Below are 25956 nucleotides of genomic sequence, written 5' to 3' on the forward strand. Positions count from 1 at the left end.
GCTGGCTGCAAAAATACCTTCAGAGACCAGGGCGTGGTGGCTGGATTGTTCTTGTCCTTACTCCTTGTATCCCTTCCCCTGTCTTCTGTTTAGTGACCTGAAGCCCTGCCTGGTCTTGCCAGTAACTCTTGCCTTGTCTGAAGTTCTGTCTTCCCTTGCATTGCCTGAAGCCTTGCCTTGTCTTGCTGTCTTGTCCTGGAGCCACCCCGTACCTAGCTCCCTTCCTGTCCCTTGTCTCTGCCGGGTAAGTCAGGATGTCTTGCCATTACCTGTGGTTGGTTCTGTCCCTTCCTGTCCCTTGCCTCCATCGGGTGGAGAACCGCGCCCTGCCCAGGAGAAGTCTCTAGCCTCTAGCCTCAAGCCTGAAGACCCCAGCCTCCTGCCAAGCCTCGCCTCAGGTCTCTAGCCTCTAGCCTCAAGCCTGAAGACTCCAGCCTCCTGCTAAGCCTCACCTCAAGTCTCTAGCCTCTAGCCTCAAGCCTGAAGACTCCAGCCTCCTGCCAAGCCTCGCCTCAGGTCTCTAACCTCTAGCCTCAAGCCTCCATTCTCCAGCCTCCTGCCTCCTGCCAAGCCTCGCCTCAGGTCTTTAGCCTCTAGCCTCAAGCCTCCATTCTCCAGCCTCCTGCCTCCTGCCAAGCCTCGCCTCAGGTCTTTAGCCTCTAGCCTCAAGCCTCCATTCTCCAGCCTCCTGCCTCCTGCCAAGCCTCGCCTCAGGTCTTTAGCCTCTAGCCTCAAGCCTCCATTCTCCAGCTTCCTGCCTCCTGCCAAGCCTCGCCTCAGGTCTCTAACCTCTAGCCTCAAGCCTCCATTCTCCAGCCTCCTGCCTCCTGCCAAGCCTCGCCTCAGGTCTTTAGCCTCTAGCCTCAAGCCTCCATTCTCCAGCCTCCTGCCTCCTGCCAAGCCTCGCCTCAAGCCCGAAGACTCCAGCCTCCTGCCTCCTGTCAAGCCTCGCCTCGAGTCTCTAGCCTCCAGCCTCAAGCCTGAAGACTCCAGCCTCCTGCCAATCCTCGCCTCGAGTCTCTAGCCTCTAGCCTCAAGCCTGAAGACTCCAGCCTCCTGCCAAGCCTTGCCTCAGGTCTTTAGCCTCTAGCCTCAAGCCTTAAGTCTCCAGCCTCCTGCCTCCTGCCAAGCCTTGCCTCAGGTCTCTAGCCTCTAGCCTCAAGCCTCAAGTCTCCAGCCTCCAGCCTCCTGCCAAGCCTTGCCTCAGGTCTCTAGCCTCTAGCCTCAAGCCTCAAGTCTCCAGCCTCCTGCCTCCTGCCAAGCCTAGCCTCGAGACTCTAGCCTCTAGCCTCAAGCCTGAAGACTCCAGCCTCCTGTCTCCTGCCAAACCTCGCCTGTGGTCTCTAGCCTCTAGCCTCAAGCCTTAAGACTCCAGCCTCATCCTGCCTGCCAACCAAACCTCATCCTTGCCTAGTTCTGGGGCCCGAGCCAGAGGCAGAGACTGGTCCTTGTCCAGTCTCTGGCTCGGAGTCCAAGCCCGGGCTCCTAGCTCTCTTGTCCAGTCTTGTTCCGGGTTCCCGGTTTTCGTGTCCATGTCCTTGCTCTCACCCTGTATCCTAGTCCTGTCCCTAGTCCTCCAGTGTCTGTGTCTTGCACTTGGGTCCGTTCCCAGCCACCTCCGTATGACATGGAGGGTGGCTAATGTAACCCCACTTTTTAAGAAAGGAGGGAGGGAGAAACCGGGGAACTATAGACCAGTAAGCCTGTCATCGGTGGTGGGGAAAATGCTGGAGTCAGTTATCAAAGATGTGATAACAGCACATTTGGAAAGCAGTGAAATCATCGGACAAAGTCAGCATGGATTTGTGAAAGGAAAATAATGTCTGACGAAACTCACAGAATTGTTTGAGGATGTAACTAGTAGAGTGGATAGGGGAGAACCAGTGGATGTGGTATATTTGGATTTTCAAAAGGCTTTTGACAAGGTCCCACGCAGGAGATTAGTGTGCAAACTCAAAGCACTCGGTATTGGGGGCATGGTATCGATATGGATAGAGAATTGGTTGGCAGACAGGAAGCAAAGAGTGGGAATAAACGGGACCTTTTCAGAATGGCAGGCAGTGACTAGTGGGGTACCGCAAGGCTCAGTGCTGGGACCCCAGTTGTTTACAATATATATTAATGACTTGGATGAGGGAATTAAATGCAGCATCTCCAAGTTTGTGGATGACACGAAGCTGGGCGGCAGTGTTAGCTGTGAGGAGGATGCTAAGAGGATGCAGGGTGACTTGGATAGGTTGGGTGAGTGGGCAAATTCATGGCAGATGCAATTTAATGTGGATAAATGTGAGGTTCTCCACTTTGGTGGCAAGAACAGGAAAACAGATTATTATCTGAATGGTGGCCGATTAGGAAAAGGGCAGGTGCAACGAGACCTGGGTGTCATTATACACCAGTCATTGAAAGTGGGCATGCAGGTACAGCAGGCGGTGAAAAAGGCGAATGGTATGCTGGCATTCATAGCAAGGGGATTCGAGTACAGGAGCAGGGAAGTACTACTGCAGTTGTACAAGGCCTTGGTGAGATCACACCTGGAGTATTGTGTGCAGTTTTGGTCCCCTAATCTGAGGAAAGACATTCTTGCCATAGAGGAGGTACAAAGAAAGTTCACCAGATTGATTCCTGGGAGGGCAGGACTTTCATATGATGAAAGACTGGATCAACTAGGCTTATACTGTCTGGAATTTGGAAGATTGAGGAGGGATCTGATTGAAACATGTAAAATTCTAAAGGGATTGGACAGGCTAGATGCAGGAAGATTGTTCCCGATGTCAGGGAAGTCCAGAACAAGGGGTCACAGTTTGAGGATACAGGGAAGCCTTTTAGGACTGAGATGAGGAAAAACTACTTCACACAGAGAGTGGTGAATCTGTGGAATTCTCTGCCACAGGAAACAGTTGAGGCCAGTTCATTAGCTATATTTAAGAGGGAGTTAGATAAGGCCCTTGTGGCTAAAGGGATCAGGGGGTATGGAGAGAAGGCAGGTATAGGGTTCTGAGTTGGATAATCAGCCATGATCGTACTGAATGGCGGTGCAGGCTCGAAGGGCCGAATGGCCTACTCCTGCACCTATTTTCTATGTTTTTGTCTTTCTATGTTTACCAGTAACAATGAGTCATCCAGGTAACTGAGTGATATTATTATAGCAAGTAAGGAAGACAAGGTTGATTCCAGAGATGAAGGGGTTAACCTATGAAGAGAGATTGAGTCACCTGGATACTCTCTAGATTACCCATCATGGGAAGATCCTCTTCACATCCACTCTACTGAGGTCTTTCAACGTTTGATACTTCCAATGAGATTCCCTCCTTATTCTACTAAATCCCAGAGAGTATGGGCCCATATCAAATGTTCCTCATATGAAAAGCCTTACGATCCCAGAATCATTTTTATGAACCTCCTTTGAGCCCTCTCCAGTTTCAACACATCCCTTCTAAGATAAGGGACCCAAAACTGCTCAGAATACTTAAAGCAAGACCACACCAGTGCTTAATAAAGTCTCAACCTTTCTTCCTTGCTGTTATATTCTAGTCCTCTTGAAATAAATGCTAACATTGCATTTGCCTTCCTCACCACAGGTAATCCTGCTTGAGTTTTGAGTTTCCTCTCCATTTAGAAAATAGTCTATACCTTTACTTTTTCTGCCAAAGTGCATGACTGTACACTTCCTGACACCGTATTCCATCTGCCACTTCTTTGCCCATTGTCCTAATTCTTTCTGTAGCCTCTTTGCTTTCTCAACACTACCTGCACCTCCACCTATTTTCGTATTTTTCACAAACTTCAACACAAAGCCAGCCAAAGAAGTCAGACTAACTGGCCTATAATTTCCTTTCTTCTGCCACTCTCTCTTCTTAAGAAAGGAGTGACGTTTGTAATTTTCCAGTCCTCTGGAACCATGCTAGCAAGTATTGATTCTTGGAGGAACATTACTAGTGCCTCCAATATCTCTTCAACCACCTATTTCAGAACTTTAGGGAGTAGACCATCTACTAAAGGTGATTTATTTACCTTCAGACATTTCAGTTTTCCAAGCACCCTCCCCCTCGTAATGGCAACTTCACTCACTTGTGACCCCTGACACTCTTGAACCTCCAGCATAGTGAAGACTGATGCAAAATACCAGTTCAGTCCATCCTCAATTTCCTTGTTCCCCATTACTACCTCTCCAGCATTAACATCCAGTGGTCCGATATCCACTATCACCTGTCTTTTACTCTTTACTTATCTGAAAAAAAACTTTTGATATCCTCTTTAGTATCATTGACTTGCTTACCTTCGTATTCCATCTTTTCCTTTCTAATGACTTTTTTTTAGTTGTCTTCTGTTTGTTTTTAAAAGTTTCTCAATCCTCTTTCCCACTAATGTTCGCATTATTTCATGCCCTCTCTTTTGCTTTTATGTTGGCTTTGAATTCTTTTGTCTGCCTCTGTTGCATTATCCTACCTTTAGTTTATTTCTTTTTTGGGATGTATCTATCTTGCATCTTGTGAATTGCTCCCAAAAACTCCAGCCATTGCTGTTCTGCCATCATCCCTGCTAGTGTCCCCTTTCCAATCAATTTTGGCCAGCTTCTTCATTCCCTTAAGTACACTGTAATCCTGATATGTCTGTGAAACCCCCTTTCTTTACAGACATCTCAGGAAACAGCTCATTAGCCTTCACTGGCAGTCTCCCAATTCAGCATCTAGAAGCTCACCTTTTTCTAGCCTCATATGTCTGGGTTATACACACTCCAGTCCTACCAAATCCATGAGATTGGAATGTCTAGCTGACACAAGCCCCAATTTGGGTGAATGCTATGTGATTTACTGCCCTGTTACAGCTCATCGCAGGAAATAACAGACCGGATACTGCATACAATTAAAAGAAGTATACTTATGAATATTAACTGAAGAGATAGTAGAGGAAAGAAAGAAAAATAAAACAAAAAGAGCTCATTATAATTAAACAGTCGAAAGATCACAGGTTGGAGCTCAAATCTTCCAAAAGCCATATTCACTGATTCCCAGTAGACTTCTGCACCTTGGCTTCATCAAATCACCGTCCCCACCGGACTGAATCCTACGAATGGTTCGCTCCAGCGTCTGCTCTCTTCATCTTGCACCGAACAAAGACAAAGACTCCACCGGTGTCAGGCATAAAAGAAACCCTCTCCTAATTAGATGGACCACATGTCCTTATGACCTTGAAATAATTTATTATTCCCTCATTAATACCACAGTGTTCAAAGGAATTTCGTGATGTCTGAACCAGCAATCCATTTGTAAATGATAGTGACATATCTCACTAGGGGAATAGCACAACACTTGGTTCCCCCAGTGCAACATAGCCCAGCCTATCTGGAGGTTTCCTGACTCTTTGAGACCTCCTTACCCAATCATCTACTTCTTCAGTTTCAGACACTCCCTGGGCACTTTCCCCTACATAGAGAGGCCTCTCCCTGTCCATTACTTGTGTCTTCTGGCAGCTCAGGTCCCCTTGTCACTTGGCTGAGCTCGGCTTCATGGCCAGTTACTTGAGAGCCCAGTCTCCTGCCATTGTCCAGACGCAAACCTGCCCACCCCCATTTCATCCGCATCAGCATGGGGAAGTTTGGCAATCTCTTTGTCAATTATTGAGGAGTTTGCAAAGGACAGCATACATCGTACAGCCATTTCCTCATCCTCTGAATCCGTATCACATTCAGTGGTTAAGTCCCTACCAGGCCTTTCCACTGCTTGTCCTTCTATTCTCTCATGTCGCTGCAGAGTGCTCTTAGTGTAGGGTCCACGTCAGGCTTGTTCAACACATATCTCTTGTCCCAGAGGTTCTAATGGAGAATCTTGACAGGTCCATTCCCATCCTTTGGTTCCATTCGGGAAAATGGTACGTCTGGCATCTGACTCTCCACTGTGTAAGGTGTAGACGCCCAGCTGTCAGCCAACTTATCCTTCCCTGCTAGCCCCAAGTTCTTAACGAGATTTCTGTCTCCAGGCATCATTTGCGCTGACCAACCTTTTTATCATATCTCCACATATTTCCTTGATTCTGCTTGGTAGCCGAGACCTCAGCTAGTTCATAAGCCTTTTGCAATATCCTCCTCATGTCAGACATGTACTTCAGATAGATATTCAGTGTGAAATCTTCCCCTCCAGTCCCAAAACAAAGGTCAACAGGTAACCTTGCTTTCCACCCAAACGTCAAATAATATGGTGAGTATCCAGTTGCTTTATTCTGTGAACAGTTGTAGCTGTGGACCAGAAGCCCAATATTCTGACTTTATTTGTTCTTCTTACTGTTCTCCAGGGTTCCGAGCATATCTAGCAATGTCTGGTTGTACTTCTCGGGCTGCAGATCACCCTGAGGATGATAATGCATCGTCCTCAACTTCATGACTCCAAGCATGCTCAGTAACTCATGTATGAGCCTACTCTCGAAATCCCTTCCCTGATTGCTAAACATCCATCGGGGGAGGCCATAATGAACGAGATACCTTTCCCGTAACACTTTGGTCACAGTGAGCACCCTCTGATCCATTGTAGGGAAAGCTTGAACTTATCTGGTGTCGTGATCAGTAATAACCAAGACGTTCGCCAGGTTGCTGGCATCTGGCTCTATTGACAGGAAATCCATACACCCCAGGTGAAGTGGCCCCAAACTCTGCAAGTGGGACAATGGAGTGGCCCTCGTAGGCAGTGCCTTCCTCCTTATACATCAAATGCACAACTTCAGTATTCTTCGACCTCAGGCTTCATTCGGGGCCAGTAGAATGGATCTCCAAGCAATCCATAGGTCTTGTCAAACCCCAAATGGCCAGAATCATCAGGTTTGATGGGTGATTTGGTGAGCTCTCCTTTAGGTAAGAGATATGTTATTATTGTAAACACGAAAATGTCTTCTGATGCTGGAAATCCAAAGCAACACACACAAAACGCTGGAGGTCCAGCAGCATCTATGGAGAGCATTCTTCAGGACTGAAATGGAAGGAGGAAGACACCAGAATAAAAAGGTGAGGGGAGGAGAGCTAGAAGTTTACAGATAAAGTCAAGTGAGTGGGAAAAGTAAAGGGCTGGAGAGGTGTTGCCTCACCTTGAACGACAGTTTGGGGCTCTGAATGGAGTGGAGAGAGGGAGGACATGAAAGGGTAAATGGAACACTTAGGATGCTTGCCGGGATAAGTACCAGGAGAGAGGTTAGAGGGGAGGGATGAATAGACAAGGGAATCAAGGCACCCCTGTGGAAAGTGGGTGGGAGAGGTGAAGATATGTTTAGCGGTAGGATCCCTTTAGAGATAGTGGAAGTTGCGGAGGATGATGGGTTTGGTGTGGAGGCACATGGGGTGGTTATTATTATACTTCTATTTTTTTCTCAGCTCAAGCTGGTAAAACCTGAGGGATGGGCATAGCCAAGCCCACTCATTTCTCAATTGCTGGGAACTTTCAGACTATTCTAGTGCTGTTTAGTATTGTGGCTTTCTGCAAATTTACATAAATATTTCCTTGCAGGTCTAATTCTTTAACGTTATTATGCAGTGACTTTGTCATGACACCAGTTGTATATATTACTATTGGGACAATGTATACCCTGTTCATGACACACAGTCTTTCAATTTCCTCTTTTAATTCAGTGTGTTTCTGGTATTTTTCACTTATTGGTTTCTGTATGTTGTGAGTTTGGAATGGCTATATTTATTAAGTAAGTTATATTAAATGGGGACGGTTATTATGGATTGTCCAATCCGTAATAACGGATCGGTTGTAATATAATTTGTGGGACTCTGACTCTAGAACTGGATCAGGCTTGTTTTTCTAATAAGGTATGGAGCCTTTTATGTGTTTGTATATTTTAAAGCAAGAGTTTGGTGAATGATTTTCGCCACTTGATTGTGCTTGTGTAAATAATCAGATTGAGTTAAACTGCTGCAGGATCCTGTAATGTGTTGGATTGTTTCTGTTTTCCCTTGGCATTTTCTGCATTTATCACCTTGAATTTGTTGGTCTTTTATTGTGTATTTTTGATTTTTTTTTGTGTGTGTTAACCACCTGGTACTGTATTGCCACAAGGAACCCTTCTGTTTCTGGGAAGAACTCTCCAGCTCTGAGCCAGGCATATTATTATTATTATTATTATTATTATTATTTTCTTTCTTTTTGTATTTGCACAGTTTATTGTCTTTTGAACGTTGGCTGTTTGTCCGTCCTGTGGCTGTGGTCCTTCACTGATTCTGTTGAGTTTCTTGGATTTGTTGTGAATGCCCACCAGAAAACAAATCTCAGGGTCATATATGTACTTTGATAACAAATTCACATTGAGCTTTGAACTTTGAATTATTGTGTGGCCCAGGTAGTAATCGAGAGATTATTACTTTTTTTTGATTGTGGTTTTTAATTTAGTCCCTAGCTGCTCTTAATCCCTCAGCAGAAACTCTTTCCTTGTTCTACCTATATCATCAGTACCCTTGTGGACTATGACAACAGGATCGTTCCCCTTCCACTCCAAATTCCTCGGCAGGTCAGATGAGATGTCCTGAACCTGGAAACTACGCAGGCAAACAGCCATTTGGACTCTTGATCACGGTGACAGAAACCAGTGTCTGTTCTCCTGATAATCCTATCTCCAGTTACAACTACATTTCTCTCCTCTCTCCCCTTTCTTGAATGGCAGCCATAGCATTAACCAAGGTGCTGTGCTTTGGTTGCTCACTCTTCCTACAAGCCCCACAGGCATGGTGTGCCACTGGGGAAGGAAAGGAATGTCTTGGATGGTACCTAAGATGCCATGTTGTTTGCTTCATCCTGGACGCCATCAAACCATTTGAGACATGTTGGGCCTATGCAGTTGGAGATCATTCCATCTTGTCTTGACTTGTGCCATAAATATCATGCAGAAACTTTAGGCGACAAGGGGTTAGTCACGCATCACAAAATACCAAGCCTGTAGAACAGGGGTTCCCAAATTGGGGTCCACAGACCCCTTGCTTAATGGTCCATTGCATAATAAAGATTGGAAACCCTTGCTCCAGAATTTCGTATTTTCCAATTTCAGGTAATCCTTATCTCCTATTTTTCCCTCTCTTATTCCTTTCAATCAACTCTATACTCCCACTTTCTTTCCATGCTCTCCATAGCCTCCTACAACTGTCTCTACCTTAACACCCTCCCTTTCCCACCTGCCTCCTCTGACTTAATCTCCTCATCTGCTTACATCTGCCTCTTTATCACCCAACTCTACCCCTCTACCTCCCTTCTTGCCTCTAACTGCCCATCATCCTTCTCCCTTCCTTGGTCCACCTATCACCTCCTGGGCCCTGTCTCCATCCCACTCCCTTTATACAGGCTATACTCCCTCTTCACCCTCTTGATGCAGAGTCTTGACACTCATCACAGATACTGCTCGACCCAGAGTTCCTCCGATGGTTTGTTGTTTGCTCCAGATTCCAATCTCTGCAGTCCCTTGGATCACCAAGCCTGTTATTATTGCAGAGATGCCTATTATCTATCAATTCTGTGACATGAGTGTTCATTCCCATTCTCAGCCCAAACCTGAATGTTGCCTCATTTTTAAATTTTATTTACTGACATACAGTGAGGAACAGGTCCTTCCCTCCAGTCGTTCGAGCCATGCTGTCCAGCAATCCCCCAACTTAACACTGGCCTAATCACGGGACAATTGAAAATGACTGATTAATCTCCCAACCGCTAGATATTTGGACTGTGGGAGAACACCAGAGCATCCGGAGGAAACCCATGCAGAGGCAGGGAGAATGTGCCTTCCAAGCAGTGGTGAGAATTGAACCCGGGTCGCTGGTACTGTAAAGTGTTGTGCTAACCACATCCCACTGTGATGCATGGGCTTCTCTTTTCTTGAGGAATCGTGAATTGAATTGGATGTTATGCTGTCATCATTTAACACGTCTGCTTCCAAATCACGGAATTTGTGTGTATTTATTCCTGGGATATAAAATATGTTTTGTCTGTTTCATGCTGACAGGCAATTATTGTCTATCTATTTATTGGTACTGAACCTTCAATTGCCAATTCATAAATAAAAGATTCATTTACCTCATGTTGTTATTACAAAAACAGTGTAAATCTATTTAAAAAACTGTAATAGAGATGGGAGTGATGAGATCGTAAAGGGCAACGAAGGGGAAGTTTCAGGTAGATTCTGGATACTTTTATCAATAGTGGCATCATCGTGCTTGAGACATGCTTCAGGAATGAGGACATAAACGCACTCGGCACAAAAAGAGCTTCTAATAGTATTTTAGAGGGAAAAGCTTTACTGACAATGCTGCTCTGACACAAACCTGCCCTCTCGCTGCATCCTGCAGTGCTGGGGATCTGGCTGCCAGGTATCTATTGCGAAGCCCTGTTCTCCCTCCTGTTGCATGCTGTTGCTCCAGGAACCAGCCACAGATCAGGAACTAATTTCCCCAAAACTTGGCGTGGAAGGCTGTAAGGCTGTGTGTCTGTACACATCACCGTGTGCTAATGTTGGGGAAGAGCTGCGTGAGCTCTACGGTTATCATCAGTGACTTTCAAACCACGCTCCCCACAGTTTCTTTACTGAGACCCGCGAGTTCAAACATGCTGACATGAAACAAGTTCTGCCTAAATTCTATTAACCTGCTGACTTTGCTAGCAGAGGTGAGTGCACATTAGACCTGGTTTATACCATACATACAAATATGACCACTTATCTGTCGTGCTGATTCCTACATTCAGACCACTGATCAAACCAGTCAAAATGGTTCAAAGTGAAATAAATCTACTCCCCACTCTGGCCCCTTCCCTCTTCTCACCTGCCTATCACCTCTCCCTGGATCCTCTCCTCCTTCGCTTTCTCTTATGGTCCACTCTCCTCTCCAATCAGAATCCTTCATCTCCAGCCCATTATCTTTCAAACTTACCTGACTTCACATATCACCTTCTCACTATCCGGCTTTCCCTCCGCTGATTTTTTAGTCTGGAGTCTTCCCCCTTCCTTTTCACTAACACACACAAAATGCTGCAGGAACCCAACGGGCCAGACAGCATCTGTGGAAAAGAGTAAACAGTCGACGTTTTGGGCCAAGACCCTTCATCAGAGTTCCTCCAATATTTTGTATCTGTTGCTGTTGATTTCCAGCATCTGCAGAATTGCTCGTGTTTGTCATCCGTCCTTGTCAGTCCCCTCCCCTCTTCTTCTGTTCCCCTATCTAGCCTCTTACCTTTTCCCACTGGCCTATCACCTACTCCTGGGTCCCCTCCTCCTATGGTTCACTCTGCTGTCCTATCCGATTCCTTCCTCTTCAGACTTTCATCTTTCTGACCCACCTGGCTTCACCTATCCCCTATAACTATCCTTCTTCCTCTCCCCTCCCCATCTTTTTATTCTGCCATCTTCCCCCTTCCTTTCCAGTCCTGATGCTGCCTGACACGCTGAGTTCCTCCAGCATTCTATGTGTGTTACATGTCATTGTTAAGATTTAAGGACATTTAGCAGTTTGGAAGCTACCTGAGAGTTAACTAGGAATACATTGCCCTGTCTGCACACATCTGAGAGTACTGGAACCATCTTCAGTCTGCCATGGACCAGCGGTTGATTATTCAATGACGGGCAAGATATAGTATGTGAGGCAAAGGCATCTACAGTGGCATGCAAAGGTCTGGGCACCCCGGTCAAAATTTCTGTTACTGTGAATAGTTGAGTGAGTAGAAGATGAACTGACCTCCAAAAGTCATAAAGTTAAAGATGAAACATTCTTTTCAACATTTTAAGCAAGATTAGTGTATTATTTTTGTTTTGTACAATTTTAGAGTGAAAAAAGAAGGAAAAGAGTACCATGCAAAAGTTTGGGCACCCCAAGAGATTTGAGCTCTCATATAACTTTTACCAAGGTCTCAGACCTTAATTAGCTTGTTAGAGCTATAGCTTGTTCACAGTCATCATTAGGAAAGGCCAGGTGATGCAAAGTTCAAAGCTTTATAAATACCCTGACTCCTCAAACCTTGTCCCAACAATCAGCAGCCATGGGCTCCTCTCAGCAGCTGCCTAGCACTCTGAATATTAAAATAAATGGTGCCCACAAAGCAGGAGGAGTCTATAAGAAGATAACAAAGCGTTTTCAGGTAGCTGTTTCCTCAGTTCGTAATATAATTAAGAAATGGCAGTTAACAGGAACGGTGGAGTTCAAGTTGAGGTCTGGAAGACCAAGAAAATTTCCAAGAGAACTGCTCATAGGATTACTAGAAAGGCAAATCAAAATGCCCGTTTGACTGCAAAAGAGCTTCAGGAAGATTTAGTAGACTCTGGAGTGGTGGTGCACTGTTCTACCGGAAGAGTCATCAGAAGAAAACTTCCTGCCTCCTCACCACAAAATTCAGCATCAGAAGTTTGCAAAGGAGCATCTAAACAAGCCTGATGCATTTTGGAAACAAGTCCTGTGGGCTGATGAAGTTAAAATCAAACTTTTTGGCCGTAATGAGCAAAGGTATGTTTGGAGAAAAAATGGTGCAGAATTCCATGAAAAGAACACCTCTCCAACTGTTAAGCACAGGGGTGGATCAATCATGCTTTGGGCTTGTGTTGCAGCCACTGGCACGAGGAACATTTCACTGGTAGAGGAAAGAATGAATTCAATTAAATACCAGCAAATTCTGAAAGCAAACATCACACCGTCTGTAAAAAAGCTGAAGGTGAAAAGAGGATGGCTTCTGCAACAGGATAATGATCCTCAACACACCTCAAATTCCACAATGGACTACCTCAGGAGGTGCAAGCTGAAGGTTTTGCCATGGCCCTCACAGTCCCCTGACCTAAACAACATTGAAAATCTGTGGATAGACCTCAAAAGAGCAGTGCACGCAAGACAGCCCAAGAATCTCACAGAATTAGAAGGCTTTTGCAAGGAAGAATGGGCGAAAATCCCCCAAACAAGAATTGAAAGACTCTTAGCTGGCTACGGAAAGTGTTTACAAGCTGTGATACTTGCCAAAAGGGGTGTTACTAAGTACTGCCATGCAGGGTGCCTAAACTTTTGCTCGGGACCTTTTCCTTTTTTGTTATTTTGAAACTGTAAAAGATGGAAATAAAAAAGTAATGTTGCTTAAGGTATTAAAAAAATGTGTCATCTTTAACTTTATGCCTTCTGGAAATCAGGTCATCTTTTACTCGCTTACCTATTCACAGTAACAAAAATTTTGACCGGGGTGCCCAAACTTTTGCATGCTACTGTATAGATGGATTCAGTAGGCAGAATCAATGAATGTATTCTATGTTGTAAGATTTTGGGTCTGTAGTGGAATCCATTGTTGCAGAGAACAGATGTGACTTTTATTGAGAGAACTTGTCCTGGTTAAGAAGCTTCTTTGAATGCACCAACCAGTTCATCAAAAGAAGTGTCATTTTGATGCAATATATGTCACAAATAATAAGGTTTCAAAGGTATATTTAATGTCAGAGAATTGTATGCAATATACATCCTGAAATTCTTTTTTTTTCTCAAACATCCATGAAAACAGAGGAGTGCCCCAAAGAACGAATGACAATTAAATGTTACAACCTCAAAGCCCCCCCCAGCTCCCTCCACCCACGCACAAGCAGCAGCAAAGCATCGACACCCCACCAGCAAAACGCATCAGTGCCCCCCTGCCAAGCAGCAAAACATCAATAAAGATACAGAAACAACAGGAATTCTGCAGATGCTGGAAATTCAAGCAACACACATCAAAGTTGCTGGTGAACGCAGCAGGCCAGGCAGCATCTCTAGGAAGAGGTGCAGTTGACGTTTCAGGCCGAGACACTTCGTCAGGACTAACTGAAGGAAGAGTGAGTAAGGGATTTGAAAGTTGGAGGGGGAGGGGGAGATCCAAAATGATAGGAGAAGACAGGAGGGGGAGGGATGGAGCCAAGAGCTGGACAGGTGATTGGCAAAAGGGGATACGAGAGGATCATGGGACAGGAGGTCTGGGAAGAAAGACAAGGTGGGGGGGGACCCAGAGGATGGGCAAAAGGTATATTCAGAGGGACAGAGGGAGAAAAAGGAGAGTGAGAGAAAGAATGTGTGCATAAAAATAAGTAACAGATGGGGTACGAGGGGGAGGTGGGGCCTAGTGGAAGTTAGAGAAGTCGATGTTCATGCCATCAGGTTGGAGGCTACCTAGACGGAATATAAGGTGTTGTTCCTCCAACCTGAGTGTGGCTTCATCTTTACAGTAGAGGAGGCCGTGGATAGACATGTCAGAATGGGAATGGGATGTGGAATTAAAATGTGTGGCCACTGGGAGATCCTGCTTTCTCTGGCGGACAGAGCGTAGATGTTCAGCAAAGCGGTCTCCCAGTCTGCGACGGGTCTCGCCAATATATAAAAGGCCACATCGGGAGCACCGGACGCAGTATATCACCCCAGTCGACTCACAGGTGAAGTGTTGCCTCACCTGGAAGGACTGTTTGGGGCCCTGAATGGTGGTAAGGGAGGAAGTGTAAGGGCATGTGTAGCACTTGTTCCGCTTACACGGGTAAGTGCCAGGAGGGAGATCAATGGGGAGGGATGGGGGGGACGAATGGACAAGGGAGTTGTGTAGGGAGCGATCCCTGTGGAATGCAGAGAGAGGTGGGGAGGGAAAGATGTGCTTAGTGGTGGGATCCCGTTGGAGGTGGCGGAAGTTACGGAGAATAATATGTTGGACCCGGAGGCTGGTGGGGTGGTAGGTGAGGACCAGGGGAACCCTATTCCTAGTGGGGTGGTGGGAGGATGGAGTGAGAGCAGATGTACGTGAAATGGGGGAGATGCGTTTAAGAGCAGAGTTGATAGTGGAGGAAGGGAAGCCCCTTTCTTTAAAAAATGAAGACATCTCCCTCGTCCTAGAATGAAAAGCCTCATCCTGAGAGCAGATGCGGCGGAGACGGAGGAATTGCGAGAAGAGGATGGCGTTTTTGCAAGAGACAGGGTGAGAAGAGGAATAGTCCAGATAGCTGTGAGAGTCAGTAGGCTTATAGTAGACATCAGTGGATAAGCTGTCTCCAGAGACAGAGACAGAAAGATCTAGAAAGGGGAGGGAGGTGACGGAAATGGACCAGGTAAACTTGAGGGCAGGGTGAAAGTTGGAGGCAAAGTTAATAAAGTCAACGAGTTCTGCATGCATGCAGGAAGCAGCGCCAATGCAGTCGTCGATGTAGCGAAGGAAAAGTGGGGGACAGATACCAGAATAGGCACGGAACATAGATTGTTCCACAAACCCAACAAAAAGGCAGGCATAGCTAGGACCCATACGGGTGCCCATAGCTACACCTTTAGTTTGGAGGAAGTGGGAGGAGCCAAAGGAGAAATTATTTAGAGTAAGGACTAATTCCGCTAGACGGAGCAGAGTGGTGGTAGAGGGGAACTGATTAGGTCTGGAATCCAAAAAGAAGCGTAGAGCTTTGAGACCTTCCTGATGGGGGATGGAAGTATATAAGGACTGGACATCCATGGTGAAAATAAAGCGGTGAGGGCCAGGGAACTTAAAATCATCGAAAAGTTTAAGAGTGTGAGAAGTGTCACGAACATAGGTCGGAAGGGATTGAACAAGGGGTGATAAAACAGTGTCGTGGTATGTAGAAATGAGTTCGGTGGGGCAGGAGCAAGCTGAGACAATAGGTCGGCCAGGACAGGCAGGTTTGTGGATCTTGGGTAGGAGGTAGAAACGGGAAGTGCGGGGTGTGGGAACTATAAGGTTGGTAGCAGTGGATGGGAGATCCCCTGAGCGGATAAAGTCAGTGATGGTGTGGGAGACAATGGTCTGGTGCTCCTTAGTGGGGTCACGATCGAGGGGTAAATAAGAGGAGGTATCCGCGAGTTGTTGCTGTGCCTTGGCAAGGTAGAGGTCAGTACGCCAGACTACAACAGCACCCCCCTTATCGGCGGGTTTAATAATAAGGTTAGGATTAGTGCGGAGGGAGTGGAGAGCAGAGCGTTCGGAAGGAGTGAGGTTGGAATGGGGACAAGGTGCGGTGAAGTCGAGACGGTTGATGAAGATACAGACTTGCAGTACCCCAAAGACTACTCGTTCATCTGGTATTCGATTTATTTCCTAATAAGGGAAAAAGGGGTGTCCCCTTTTCACAGCGAGAATGGAGACATAACAAACAACTCGCTGATTTACGATGTTAAAAGTCTGTAATATATCTGCTACTCGCAGTGGGAAGTGCGGCAGCATCTGTAAAATTCCTGCTGATCCTGACTGTTCCTCAGTGCTCTGCTATGTGGAAATAGGCTCCACGTTTGTGAAACTTTCCAAACTGGCAGCCTCTACGACGACAAGGACAGCAAAAGCTTGGGAACACCAGTACCTGGAAGTTGCCCTCATAGCTACACACCATCCTGACACGGAAATATGTTGCTCTTCCGTCATTGCTGATGGGTCAAAATACTGGAACAACCACCCCACATCATGGTGGACAAACCTCAAGGATCACACTGTTTCAAGAAGGGAGCTCACCAGCAGCTTCTCAAGGCAATTAGGGACAGACCAGAAAGCTCACCAATCCCTCTACTTCCTCAGGAACTAAAGAAATTTGGCATGTCCCCATCGATCTTTATCTATTTTTAGCAATGTATGTACCACTGACTGACTTTCAAGGGTCCTACAACTAACGGTCACAAAGGAGGAAGGAGAAGATGACGACGCGACGCAGCTCACACGGCCTCTCCGGTGAATGATGTCATATTTATAAGTAGGATGCCGTGCACAATTCCGATTTGATGGAGACAGACTTGAGAAGCACGGAGGAACATCTGGAGAAACTTCTGAAATGCCCGGTTCGCTGCTGCTGTTACTCTGCAATCGAGAATCTCTGGAGGGGAAGGCCCCAAATCCTTGGCTTTACCTGTTGCTGGCTGCTGGGGTTGGGGTCAAAGTGCTTGGCAGAGATGGTGCTCGGTGCTCGGTGTCAGAGAGCTGGTTGGAGGCTCAAAGTTTTCACACGGACTCAGAGTCGGACTGTGGTCGGGTGCTTCCAGGATGCTGCATCGGGAAGTTTGTGGTGCTGGAAGCTCATGGCAGTGAGAGGTTTTTTCCTTCTCCCATCTGCGTGAGATAATGGGACTTTCAAGAGACTTTGAGACTTTTTTTTACCGTTCCCATGGTCTGTTCTTCGTCAAATTATGGTATTACTTGCACTGTTGTAACTATATGTTATAATTATATGCTTTTTGTCAGTTTTTCAGTCTTGGTCTGTCTTGTGTTTCTGTGATATCACACTGGAGGAACATTGTATCATTTCTTAATGCATGCATTACTAAATGACAATAAAAGAGGATTGCATGTCCTCATAATCTAATTATATATTTCTTATTCATTCATCATTATTACTTTTACATTTGCACAGTTTGTCTTTGGCATTTTGGTTGTCCGTCTTTATATGTAGTTTGTTATTGACTCCCTTGTGTTTTTTTTCTGTATCTACTGTGAATGCCCACAGGAAAATGAACCTCAGGGGTATATGTGGTGACATATGTGTACTTTGATAATTAATTTACTTTGATGAACTTGAACCTTGAACTTTAGAAATCATTCTGTCTAGGTGCATAACAGCTTGGCATGGCAACTGCTCTGTGAGTTGTGGGCACAGCTCAGCACATCACAGGTCTGAAGCACAATTGTAGTGTGTGGATTGAAAATGCTCAAAGCTCATTATGAAGTGCAGTTATTTATGCAAGATTATAATGCCCTGGTAGTTACATATACTGGGCTAAAAATGCAGGAGAAATATGTTTGAATATTCCAGGTTAATAGTTTTTGAAAAAGAGAAGCAAATTCATAAGATGGATTAAAGATAATACCTATAAACTAGGAATATTTCAAACATAATTCTCCTGTATTTTCAGTCCAGTATATGGATTAAAGATAATCCATCCTGGATGAGCTGGTAGCACAGTTAGAGATTGGCTTGCATGACATTGTGGGCATCACTGAATCATTAAAAGGAGGTGACACTAACCTCCCCTCTCTGGACTCTGTCTATTTAGGCAGAATAATCAAAGTCCCCATCCACCCCATACATTCTCTCTGGGCATTGGGGTGACTTCTGGTCAAGATGGTTCCTGCATACAATGCTCCTTTGGTCGATATGTCCTGGATAGATCATCAAACCATATATTTCATTTCTTTAATGTCTTCTACATTTGTGTTTCATCTTAGAAGGTTCTCTGGAACTGTTGGAGTCTGGGATTTGCCATTTGGAGTTTGTTTGGGTGTTCCAGTGCTCTGCAGTCTCCGAGAGGATTCTGGGAGGCAGAGGCAGGGTGTGGGAATCTCATGGTATCTCACCAATTAAATCTTCCATTGTTCACTGATTAAAGCAATGAGAAAGATTGAAACATCAAGGTGAATGTGGAATCTTGGAGATCGTTTGGGTATTTCAGCGCACTGCAGTCTCTGAGAGAATTCCGAGAGGCAGAGACAGCCTGTGTTAGGGTGGGATAGGGTGCAAGTTGATGTTAGACTGCATTTCACTGATTAAAGCTTTCATTTGTTCATCAATTGAAGCAAAAAGGAGATTGAAGCATCTGAGTGTGTGTAGAGAGTGAGTGCCAGCTGCCTGTCTTTTGATCGCTCTGTACCGAAGAGGGAAAGGTCTACCACTGGGCCTGGAGAGAGTTTCCCAGATTTTCTGTGTTTTGGATGTGGACGAGGACTATAGATTTCTTTTTCAGTCTTATAGTCCTTTTATATTCTATGTTTTTTACATGATCTTTCTTGTTCTTTTTTGCAGGAGAATAGATTGTGGGGTTACTGTGCCTGTTCCATTTTTGTTTGTTTTTTGTGTGGGAAGAGCGATTTGGGGGTTGATGTGCCTTTTCAGTTTTTGTTCGTTTTTTGTGCAGGGAGGTGTTCACGAGGGGAATCAGCTATTCTGGATTAGGTGTTGTGCAATGAATTGGAATTGATTAGAGAGATTAAGGTAAAGGAACCCTTCGGTAGAAGTGCTCATAATATGATAGAATTCACCCTGCAATACGAGAGGGAAAAGCTAAAGTCAGATGTATCAGTATTACAGTGGAGAAAAGGGCATGAGAGAGGAACTGTCCAAAGCTGATTGGAAGGAGTCACTACCAGGGATGATAGCAGAACAGCAATGACTGAAGTTTCTGGGAGAAATTTGCAAGGTGCAGGATAGATACAACCCAAAGAAGAAGAAGTAGCCTAAAGGCAGGATAGCACAACCGGGTGCTGACAAGGGAAGTCAAAGCCAACATGAAAGACAGAGGGGCTATATTAGCACAAAAATTAGTGGTAGGTTAGAGGGTAGGGATGCTTTTAAAAACCAACAAGTGGCAACTAAGAAAATCATAAAGATGCAATACGAAGGTAAACTAGACAATTTTAAAGAGGATACCAAAAGTTTCTTCAGATACATAAAGAGTAAAAGGGTGGTGAAGATAGATATCAGACTGCTGGAAAATGACTCTGGAGAGTTTGTAATGGGGGACAAGGAAACGGTGGATGAACTGAATAAGTTCTTTGCATCAGTCTTCACTGTGAAAGACACTAGCAGTATGGTGGTATTTTGAGAGTGTCAGGGGGCAAAAGTTGCCATTACTAGGGAGAAGGTCCTTGGGAAACTGAAAGGTTTGAAAGTAGATTAATCACCTGGACCAGATAGTGTACACCCTAGAGTTGTACTAGAGCTGGCTGAAGAAATTGTGGAGGTATTAGTCATGATCTTTCAAGAATCAATAGATTCTGGCATGATTCCAGAGGACTGCAAAATAGCAAATGTCACTCCAATCTTCAAGGCGAAAGCAAGGCAGAAGAAAGAAAATTATAGGCTAGTTGATCTGACCTCAGTGGTGGAAAGATATTGGAGTCGATGGCTAAGGATGTGGTTTTGGGGTACTTGGAGGCTCGTGATAAAATAGGCAGAAGTCAGCATAATTTCCTTAAGGGAAAATCTTGCCTGACAAACTTTTTGGAAGTTTCTGAACAAATCACAGGCAGGATAGACAAACAAGAATCAGTGGATGTTGTGTACTTGGATTTTCAGAAGACTTTTGACAAGTGCCACACATGAAGCTGCTTAACAAGGTAAGGGCCTGTGGTTTTACAGAAATGATACAGTCATGGGTAGAGAATTGGCTAATTGGCATGAGGCAAAGTGCGGGAATAATTGGAGCCTTTTCTGGCTAGCTGTCTTTAACGAATGGTGTTCCACAGGGGTCTGTGTGGGAAACTGATTCTTTTTACGTTATATGTCAATGATTTGCACAATACAAAGATAGGTGGAAGGGCAGGTAGTGTTCTGGAAGTAGAAGGGTTGTGGGAGGACTTAGACAGATTAGTACAATGAGCAAGACAGTGGCAGATGGAATACGGTATGCTCATGCGCTTTGGTAGAAGGAATAAAAGCATAGACTATTTTCTAAATGATAGAAAATTCTAAAATCTGATTCCCTCAATGTTAATTTGTATTAGAGTCAGTGGTGAGGAAGGCAAATACAATGTTACCATTCATTTCGCGAGGACTAGAATATAAAAGCAAGGATGTAATATTGAGGCCTTATAAGGCACTGGCGAGGCCTTACTTGGAGTTTTGGGTTCCTTATCTGTGAAAGGATGGGCTGACATTGGAGAGGGTTCAAGGGAGGCTCATAAAAATGATTCCGGGAATGAAAGTTTTATCATATGAGGAGTGTTTGAGCCTGTACTCATTGGAATTCAGAAGAATGAGGAGTAGTGGGAAACTGGAAGATTGGGAAAACTTTAAAAAGCAACAAGGGACTGCTCAATGAGAAATAAAGAAAGGGAAGCTAGGTTATGATAGTAAACCAGCACAGAATATAAAAACGGATATTAGAAGTTTTTATAATTATATAAAGTGGAAAAGGGTGGCTAAAGCAAATGTAAGTCCCTTGGAGGACGAGAAAGGGGAATTGATATTGGGTAATGGGGAAATGGCCGAGTCTTTGAATGACTATTTTATGTCTGTCTTCATGGTGGAGGACATGCCTAACATGCCAAAGAGAGATGTTATAGATGCGATGGGAGGTGAGGACCTCAATACAATAGCTATCACGAAAGAGGTAGTGCTCAGCAAACATATGGCCCTGAAGATAGATAAGCCCCCTGGTCCTGATGGAATGCCTCCCAGGGTACTGAAAGAAATGGCAGAAGTTATAGTAGAAGCTTTGGTGATAATTTACCAAAATTCTCTGGACTCTAGACAGGTCCTAACAGATTGGAAGACAGTGAATGTCACACCACTGTTCAAAAAAGGATGTAGGCAAAAGGCAGAAAACTATAGGCCAGTTAGTTTAACATCTGTAGTTGGGAAAGTGCTTGAAGCTATCATTATAGAAAAAATAGTGAGGCATCTGAAAGAAATGGACCCATCAGGCAGACGCAGCATGGATTCAGCAAAGGCAGGTCTCGTTTGACAATTTACTGGTGTTATTTGAGGATATAACAAATGTAATGGATGGAGGGGCCATTATTTACTTAGATTTCCAGAAGACATTCGACAAGGTGCCAAATAAAAGTCTTATTCATAAGATAAGAATGTATGGAGTTGGGGGGTAATGCATTAGCATGGATAGGGGATTAGTTAACTAATAGAAAGCAGAGTTGGGATACATGAGTGTTATTCTGGTTGACAATCAGTGGTGAGCGGTGTGCCGCAGGGGCTGGTGCTGGGCCCGCAACTGTTCACTATATGCATTAGCAATGTGGAAGAGGGGATCAAGTTCACTGTATCTAAGTTTGCTGATGACACTAAATTGAGTGGAAAAGCGTATTGTGCAAAAGATATGGAGAGTCTGCAGAGAGATATAGATAGGTTAAACGAGTGGGCAAGGGTCTGGCAGATGGAGCACAATGTTGGTAAATGCGAGGTAAACCTCTTTGGAAGGAAAAATTGAAAGAGCAGATTATTATTTAAATGGTAAAATATTGCAGCATGCTGCTGTGCAGAGGGACTTGGGAGTGCTTGTGCATGAATCACAAGGGGTTGGTTTGCAGGTGTAGCAGGCTATCAAGAAGGCAAATGGAATGTTGGCTTTTATTGCTAGAGGGATTGAATTTAAGAGCAGAGAGGTTATGCTGCAACCGTACAGGGTACTGGTGAGGCCACACCTGGAGTACTGTGTGCAGTTCTGGTCTCCTTACTTGAGGAAGGATATACTGGCTTTGGAGGCAATGCAGAGGAGGTTCACCAGGGTGATGCCAGAGATGAGGGGGTTAGACTATGAGGAGAGATTGAGTCGCCTGGGACTGTACTCACTGGAATTCAGAAGAATGAGAGGAGATCGTATAGAAACATATAAAATTATGAAAGGGATAGATAAGATAGGGGCAGGAAAGTTGTTTCCACTGGTAGGTGTGACTAGAACTAGGGAACATTGCTTCAAGATTCAGGGGAGTAGATTTAGTGTAGAGATGAGGGGAAACTGCTTTTCCCAGAGGGTAGGAATCTGTGGAATTCTCTGCCCAGTGAAGCAATGGAAGCTACCTCAGTAAATATGTTTAAGACAAGTTTGGATAGATTTTTGCATAGTAAGGGAATTAAGGGTTATGGGGAAAAGGCAGGTAGGTAGAGATGAGTCCATGGCCAGAACAGCCATGATCTTATTGAAAGGCAGAGCAGGCTCAACAGGCCTGATGGCCGACTCCTGCTCCTACTGCTTATGTTCTTATGATCTCATTGATACCTATTGAATGTTGAAAAGCCTTAAAGGATTGGATGTAGAGAGGATGTTTCCTATGGTGTGAGACACAGCCTCAGAATAGAGGGACGTCCATTGAAAATATTATTGTTTGTTTTTCAATATCAGCTAATTGAAAACCACTTTTTTTGCTAAGTTGTACTTGATTGCAGCTATTTCCTGATACGAGACACTCAGACACTCAAACTTTAGTTTCCAAAGGGTGGCATTGCAGTGTAGTGATTAGCACAGCACTTCACAGTGCCAACGACCCAGGTTCAATTCCTGCCACTGTCAGTAAGGAGATTGCAGGGGTTTGCTCTGGGTGCAGGTCGACTGCCTCGAACGTACCGTCCCTTTGGAGGAAGCCGAACTGCATCGAAGGGAGTTCCAACACACCGGACCACCGAAACGCCAGGATTCAATGGAATACCCTGAGAACAATTGAAGAAATATTAATGGAGCTGAGGCTGGTAGGTGAGGACACGTCTCCAGAGTGTTTGGGCACCAGGGTAATCCGGGAATACTTAAGGGAGGGAGGGAAGTTCACCTAGACATAAGATGGTATTGTAGTAGGCTGCTAGGAACGAGGGGTCCATCCGACGAAGTTGGTCAACACTGACACTGTCGGGGCCCGCAGCCGCCCTGGATACACCCCCTATAGCATAAGATACATCCGAGGATCGACAGACTGAAGCAGGTCCCAATTCACCAAGCAGACTTCCCACACTGGGCGGAGGTCAGAAACTCCCTCAGCCAACAGGATCTTCGACGAATAAGCGTACGTCCCCGGCAGGAGGGTGCATTCCTGTAGGTGTGCAGTCCTCCAGGTCCCAGTGATGATGGTTTCGGCGGCGTCCTTCGGCGGGAATGATACAGCATCTGAATGTGAGCATATGGGGCACGCCTCTCCGCCTTGCATCCCAGCTCACCCACCTTTCCTAGATTACAATGACGGTGGGGGGCGGGTGCTGTTGGCCTCCAACGAATGAGAAAGTAGAGACAGGCATGTTCCTCCAGGCGACAGGTAGCTTTGGAATCAGAGATCCCTCCTGTCCTAAGAAGCTGAAAGAGCTACAAGAGCCTGCTCTGCACTGTATCTCAATAAATAAATACATTTCAGATAGGGAAGGGGTAATGTGATTCCCAGAGGGACTTGGACTCTTATGGGAACAGCTGATGCTGGAAATCTAAACAAAATAAAATATCAAATGCTGAAAACACTCAATGGGCTGAGAAATATATGTGGAGAGTGCAACATAGTCCAAGTCTCAGGGTGAGGATCCCTCTTTATCCCAGATGTCGGTTGTAAAAGGAAATTATTTCATGTACTGAGAATAATGCACAAGTACTTGACATTTATTTTGACAGTACAAGTCAACCTAAACTAATCCAACTACCTGTAATCCGGTTCCTTCGATAATCTGGCGCTGATTATGTTCAATGTGATCCTTCTATAATTAGGCATTTTCACTAATCCGGCACTCCTCAGATCCCAGTGGTTCCGGATTAGTGAAGGTCGACCTGTATAAGAATTAAAACTGCACAAATATGTGATTCAAGTCTCTGGCCCAGAAATGACAAAGCTGAACCCTCCCCATGAATAGCCCCAATGAGCAGCCCCTAAATTGTTTTAGCATCAGAAATTGATACTTAAGACACAAATTGGAAAAGATGGTTAATCAAAATCTTCAATGCTGAACCTTAAAGTTCATTATAACCCTCGAAGAAGCTGAGATATTGTTCCTCAAGCTTACTTTGGATTTCACTGGAACAGTTTAGGAGGGCAAAGACAGAAGTCAGAATAGGAATGGGATGGCAAATTAACATGATAGACAATTGGATGTTCAGGATTATCCTTTGTTCCAGTGATTTGTCCCAGGTGAAATTACATCTGGAATATTGTGTACAACTATCGCCTTCACACGTAAGGAAGGGTGTACTTCTGATCTTCTGATTGGAGAGATGCAGCGAAGATTCACCAGATTAATTTCTGGATTTGTATACTTGTATTAAGAGAAGTTAAACAGACTAAACTATTTCTGTCTTGAGTTTTGATGAACTCGTGGTGATCTCATTGAAATGTACAATATTCTTAGATACAGGGTTGAAGATTACGCTGTCAATCATGTCCTGATGCTACAGTCTTAGAACATAAAATTGGCCATTCAGGACAGAGATGAGATGAACTCTCTCACTTAGACAGCAGTGAATCTTTGGCATTCACTACTGAAGGAGTTATGGAGGCTTTTCACTGATGAGAAGTTGATAAAGACACAACAGAGTGTCGCTCCTTAGAAACTGATAGCATTTTTGATAGAACATAGAACATAGAATAGTACAGCACAGTACAGGCCTTTCGGCCCACAATGTTGTGCCGACCCTCAAACCCTCCCTCCCATATCACCCCCCCACCTTAAATTCCTCCATATACCTGTCTAGTAGTCTCTTAAATTTCACTAGTGTACCTGCCTCCACCACTGACTCAGGCAGGGCATTCCACGCACCAACCACTCTCTGAGTAAAAAACCTCCCTCTAATATCCCCCTTGAACTTCCCACCCCTTACCTTAAAGCCATGTCCTCTTGTATTGAGCAGTGGTGCCCTGGTGAAGAGGCACTGGCTATCCACTCTATCTATTCCTCATAATATCTTGTACACCTCTAACATGTCTCCTCTCATCCTCCTTCTCTCCAAAGAGTAGAGCCCGAGCTCCCTGAATCTCTGATCATAATCCATACTCTCTAAACCAGGCGGCATCCTGGTAAATCTGCCCTGTACCCTTTCCAATGCTTCCCCATCCTTCCTATAGTGAGGCGACCAGAACTGGACACAGTACTCCAAGTGTGGCCTAACCAGAGTTTTATAGAGCTGCATCATTACCTTGCGACTCTTAAACTCTATCTCTCAACTTATGAAAGCTAACACCTCATAAGCTTTCTTAACTACCCTATCCACCTGTGAGGCAACTTTCAGGGATTTGTGGACACGTACCCCCAGATCCCTCTGCTCCTCCACACTACCAAGTATTCTGCCATTTACTTTGTACTCTGCCTTGGAGTTTGTTCTTCCAAAGTGTACCACCTCACACTTCTCCGGGTTGAACTCCATCTGCCACTTCTCAGCCCACTTCTGCATCCTATCAATGTCTCTCTGCCATCTCGCTACACTATCTACAACGCCACCAAACTTTGTGTCATCTGCAAACTTGCCAACCCACCCTTCTACCCCCACATCCAGGTTGTTACTAAAAATCACGAAAAGTAGAGGTCCCAGAACCGATCCTTGTGGGACACCACTAGTCACAACCC

This window comes from Mobula birostris, chromosome 5 (genome assembly GCF_030028105.1).
Source record: "Mobula birostris isolate sMobBir1 chromosome 5, sMobBir1.hap1, whole genome shotgun sequence".
Taxonomy (NCBI): domain Eukaryota; kingdom Metazoa; phylum Chordata; class Chondrichthyes; order Myliobatiformes; family Myliobatidae; genus Mobula; species Mobula birostris.